Here is a 6,000-nt window from a genome sequence, read left to right as displayed (position 1 = left end):
AACCAGGAAGGAGTCCTTTATAATAGTTTAGATGAGAAGTGATGAATGCCTAGTATGAGGAAATGGTGGTGTAGAAGGGCTCTAAATAAGAGAGAAAGGCAAGAGGCATAATGAGTAAGATTGAGTAGACATTTGGGTGTTTGGTGTGAGATAGAGACAGATCAGGGAGTAGGTATCTTATATCAAGAAGACTTGAACTTTTATTCTTTTGAAAAGAGCAGGATGTAATAATAGTTTCCACTGGGAACCAAAGGGCAGAGAGTATGTGCTGAGCTTTGTTGTATTCATCTTCCTTCCACACTTTCTTCTTATCAGTCTGATGCTTGAGAGCAAAAAAATTTTTTTCATTTTCTTCAATTCTGCCTCCCTCTATTAACTGCAGCCCTTCAATGTAACTTCACCGTCTCTGCTATCTATAGAACAGAAGCTGAGGAGTCTGAGGTATCTTCATTCCAAGTGGATTTTATAAGATCACATATATGGAATTACATGAGTGCATGCACATTTATTTAACGGTTTCTTGACTGTTACAGTTACTTTCAAATAAAATGACCCTAACTGATATTGACGTGTAATTTAATGATAGAGGTATAATTGCCTATAAACGTAGAAGAAAATTAAATGACCCCATCCTCTTTTAAAATAGGCATAATTAAATTAAATATGCATGAACTCCAGAGAGATGGATTAATTGATTGATTGATTTTAAGGAATTGGCTCACAAGAAGTGAGCTTACCAAAGGCTCCAAACAGCATCCCTATCCGCCACTAACACTTTAAGCATGTATAGAAGGGATATCTTGACATGCTCCACACCACTGAACCCCTAGAAATTTCACTAAGGTAAAATTCCCCTGAATTTTTTCAGATTTATTTTTCACCTTTTGACATGCAAGTATATTTCTGCTCTTTTTCTCTTGTCCTTCTGGGACTTCCATAATGTATTACATATATTGGTTTTCATCCATGGATTGTTGTTAAATTGGTGTTTCTAGGGAGAGAGAGGGCTGGAATCTTATTTTTGCCATCTTGCCGATATTCCATTTATTTAGATCTTTAAAAATCTTTCAGTGAACTTTTCATCAGGCAAGCCTTGTACAGGTCTTTCAGTTTTCTTTGTAGAAATGTTACACTCCTTTTGTTAAATTCACTCCTAAGAATTGTTTTCTTTTGATGCTATTGCAAATGAGTTTGTTTTCTTAATTTTGTTTTTGGATTGCTCATTGCTAGTGTTTACAAGATCAATTGATATATATATATTGATCTTGTGTCCTGTAACTTTGTTGAACTCATTTATTCTAATATTTTTCAGTGGGTTTCTAAGCATTTTCTATATACAAGGTCATGCCATCTGCATATAGCAATAGCATTACCTCTTTATTTCCCATCTGTATGCCTTTTGTTGCATCTTCTTTCCTAATTGCCGTAAGACCTTCAGTACAATATTAACTAGAAGTGGTGAGAGTGGTATAAGGGCAAATAGAAATGAAAAATAAGAGGATTATTATTCTCTGTTAAAAATAATGGAAGAGACATCCTCCCTTCTTTTTCGTAGAGCATTTTCTTTTGTAAACTTGTAAATTCTTTATCCCTTTGAGATGAATATGAACCTTTAAAAAAGCCTCTTGGCAGTTTTACACCCCTACAGTATCTTTCGCAAGGAGCCTCAGAGCCATCTCTGAAATACTTCCAGGGAGGTAGCACTCCTTTTTCCCAGTTCTGGGGGAGGGTGGGAGCCTAATTTCAATGGGTGCCTTGCTCCAAGTTGCAAAACTGCCTCCTGTCATAAAGATATGAGAAGCTTGTTTTTCCTTTTATAAAGACAATTAATTAACACAGATGGTCATCCCAATTACCAGACGAATTTTGGGTGAACTATGTGCAATAAATGGTACTGTCAAGTCCTCTTACTTAAGGACTAGTTATTGTTTATCTTGAGAACATGTATGTAATGAGTTGTACCTGCTTGGCTTTATAAAAGGGTGAGATTTCTCTCTGTCTTTGCAATCTCTTAGCAGATTGCCTGTAATGCACATCACATTCTGGTTTTATGCTTATTCAATAATAAAATTCTTTTCTTTGTCTTCAAGCCAAGGGACCCCTTCAGTAGTCCTTTATTATCCACACATAGCTAGGAAGGCGCAAATGATAAAGGGAGAATCATGGAAAGATTAAGAGCTTGGATAAAAGAGTCTGCATAGGAAGGCAACATATGGAGACTAGCTGTACTAGTCACTTGGAAAAAAGGCAAACAAGGTGTTCAACTAATTAATGTAAACACAGGAAGGGAAACCAAAGTGCCCACATGATTCATATTTTTCTTGTCTCAACGTGAAGGAAACCAGCCCATCCTATTTGGATCACCAGCACAGCTGATACCATTGAGAAGCCACCCAGGACTCCTGGGTAATTCAAGTGCCTTTCTCACCAGCTGATGTAACTCACTTAAAGGCTTCTTTTCCCCATGCCCCAGAACTTTGCAGACGTACACCTCAGTGTGTTTTCAATTTACAGCCCACACATGGGAATGTATACTGATTATTGCATAGAATTCAGCAACCAGCAGCTGTGTGGAATTCTGTAATTAGCAGATTTTGCTCCTTTGATAGAGCAGTCACATTAGGGTCTGGAAGATCACTACATAAAGGGGTGTGGTGGCCAGGGGAAGCTGACTATCTGCCACTTCACCCCTCATAACTATGGAGTAACTAAGGAAGTTACGAACTCTTTGAGAAGGGTTGCTAACAGCTGTACTTGAAGCCTTTCCACTGAAGTTGAGCTGGGAGATGTTGCAGCAGTGTACCCAGAAGACATGTGAGTCCCCCCACTGATTTCCGTCAGTGGTTTGTTGAGGCTTTCTCAAAATTCCCTGGTGTGAACCTGGGTTCAGGTCAAAATATGCTCTGGTTTTAGCAACCTTTGTTTTGACTCTCTAGCCAACTGTCCAAATCCTAATTAAGGAAAAGTGGGAGGATGGCAAGGACAGACTGTTAGTCAAATCTGAGCAGCAGCTACTCACTTTGGGGATAATCTAGAGAAAGTGAAAAAAAAGAAATTAAAGATTTCTGTGTTGGCTGCTCAGTTAGAACTCCTTACTAAAGGGAATATCCCCTACTCTAGTCAACCTGTGAAGGGATCAGGAAGAGGGGACTGTAGAGAGAGCCTCCGGAGGAGGCAGGGATTGCAGGGACAAGAGAATCAGCAGGACCTAGAAGAACAAAACCTTCAGCCAGGAAATACTTGGCAAATGGCTCAAAATGGGCAGATTGTGAGAATCTCAGAGGTGGGAACTGGTGAGCCATATGTGTCAGTAACTTTCCCTCAGGCTAATTTCTGCCTGTTCTAATAAAGTCTGGTGCTACTTATTCTGCAATTTCCTCAGAAATTTCTCATTTTCCATCTGGCGGCAGATCGTTACAGATTGTTGGTATTTTGCATCAGTCTCCTACTTGTTCCCGTTTCCTCCACAGTTCCCATGCAGATAGGTCCTCTAACTTGGGAATGCATGTTCTTACTTTCTCCTCATTCTTCTATAAACCTATTGGGGAGAGACCTGTTGTGCAACTAAAAGGCTACCATATGCTGTACTCTGGATGGAGTAGCTGTGGAGCTCCTTGGGGAAAAGACACCTGATTTGGTCATGATGTGCCCTTTGAAAGAAAAGGGGTATGGCAGAGAGTGGCAGTTTCATACCATGCTGGGCAAGCACACCAAGTGAAACAAATCAATGCATCATGTTGGGCCTAGGAAGTGATTTTTCTTTCCTTCTACCTATTGGAGAGGTTTTCTGAATTGGAAGATGTTGTTTTAAACATCTTTGTCTTGTTCCTGATCTTAGGAGGAAAGCATTCAATCTTCCATCATCAAATATGTTGTTAGCTGTGGGTTTTTCAAAAATGGCATTTATTAGGTTGAGGCAATTCCATTTTATTCCTAGTTCTGTCTTGTATCATGAAAGGGTGCTGGATTTTGTTGAATGCTTTCCTGCATCTATTGAGATAATCATGTATTATTAAATGAGATAACAATATGAGTTTATTCTGTTAGTACGATGTATTAATGTAATAGTCATTTTTGATATTCTGTAATTGGTGGTTTAGCATCTTGAAATCATGGGCCAAGTTAATGGCTAAAGATGTTGGCATACATACCATCCCTGTGTTTCCACAGGTGCATAAAAACCCCACCATCTGTGTTTTGCTTCCTGCCCAATAGGGCACTTCCCCACCTAACATAGTATAGTTAGGTTACTATAGTTTATCACCACCACTGTAGTAAGAAAGGCTTTTCGTTCATGATTTCTCTTCATGTCTTCTGTCTCTGGACTGGTGTTTCCCCATGTGGCCCTGCGTGGTGTGGTGTGTCCCCTCCTCTTGAACATTATAAGTCATGAAGTCTTCTTTCAAAGGCAGTTGTCTCCATGTCTATCATTTTATCATACCTGATTAAAACAAATCCCAGGTACGTCTTAAAACAATTGGTGCATTGAGCAGGGTGGTTCAGTGACAGATGAGGATGACATGTCTCCAGATGGCTTTTGGCTTACTAACTGGATCCAACTGACAGCAAATAATGCTTGGGAAGGCTCTGCTGGCTGTTGACATACTTGTGCTTTAGCGGCCACCGCGTAGTGTTGTATCTGTTGGGTTTTTCTCGTTATCCAGTCCAATTGTGTCAGAGCTCAGAAAGCTGAGCCCACCCTGAGCTTAGGGTGCTGTAGTCTGAGCAAAGAGGTCCCCACTTGGTCCCTATGTGTTGTGATGCACCTAGTCTGGATGCGGTCTCCAGGGGTGCTTAGGGTAATTGGCTATCATACTGAGCAAAGGTTCCCTAAAGGGATGGGAACAGTTACCCTCCCACCCTCACCTGGCGAGCTTGATCTGTAGGTAGGGGCTGCTCCAATATTCTCCCTTATTTTCCTTGTATGCAAAAGACATATTAGCCTGTCTCATTAGGTAGCAGGATGCTACCTGGCTAGGCATCCTTACATTGGAAGGACCTAGTGACGATCAGTTTGAGGGCACCCACCCTACAGAGACCATGGCTCCCCACAAATGTTATGTTGTTGCAAAATCCTCTGCTGTTCTCTGCCGTGCTGTTGTCACAGTTTGATCCCAGACCCAGTGATATAAGATATGAGGGCCCATCCCTGGAGACCAATGGCCCAGTGTTTAATGAAAGAGGGGAAAGGAATATCTGTTTCGAACTCTCCCCGCAAACTAAGGATGTGGTCCAATTAATACAAAATCATAAAATACTAATCAATTATATCTCCTAAGTGCTGCTGATTATCAGTATACAAAAGGTCTTATACTCTTAACAAAAAATTTGAAAGCTAAGGCTGATGCCACTATTGCAAATTCACAGTGCTTTCAATGGTTCAACCCGTTTGTGGTTAGTTGTGAGTTCAGACGTGTGAATGACAGACACAATGTGTCATAGGATTATCAAGTTCAATCATTTCAATTTTTTGTAGTGGTTGCTATTATCTGTTTTTATTTGTGTACATGTGAATCCTAAAACGCCAAAATGCAAGTGTAAATTTTACGATGAATTTTCTGAAAAGCGGAAATTTATTAAGCAAGGAAAAATTCCCTTTGAAGATTTTTTACAGTATGTAAAAATGGTAGTGGGAATTCCCTGGTGGTCCAGTGGTTAGGACTCCAAGCTTTCACTGCCAAGGGTATGGGTTCAATCCCTGGTTGGGGAACTAAGATCCCACAAGCCACGCAGTGTGGCCAAAAGGCAAAAGAAAAAAAAAAATGTAGTGAGTCAGATATAAACCGGCATATACTAACAGCTAAGCATAAGAGATGTATAATTTCTTCAGCTAGTACTATAGAAAGAGATAAAATAAATTTTTTGATTCATAGGAATTCAGATTGAGATATAGTAATTGCAGTGGAAGCTGTAAATACCCTCCACACCATACATCATCACCAGTCTTTCAGCTCAAATGACTGAATGTACTGCTGCCAGAGTATTTTCTAATTCCAGAGT

Source organism: Eubalaena glacialis, chromosome 1, assembly GCF_028564815.1.
Source record: "Eubalaena glacialis isolate mEubGla1 chromosome 1, mEubGla1.1.hap2.+ XY, whole genome shotgun sequence".
Taxonomy (NCBI): domain Eukaryota; kingdom Metazoa; phylum Chordata; class Mammalia; order Artiodactyla; family Balaenidae; genus Eubalaena; species Eubalaena glacialis.
The sequence above is the reverse complement of the archived record's forward strand: the minus strand, read 5'-3'. Positions refer to the sequence as shown.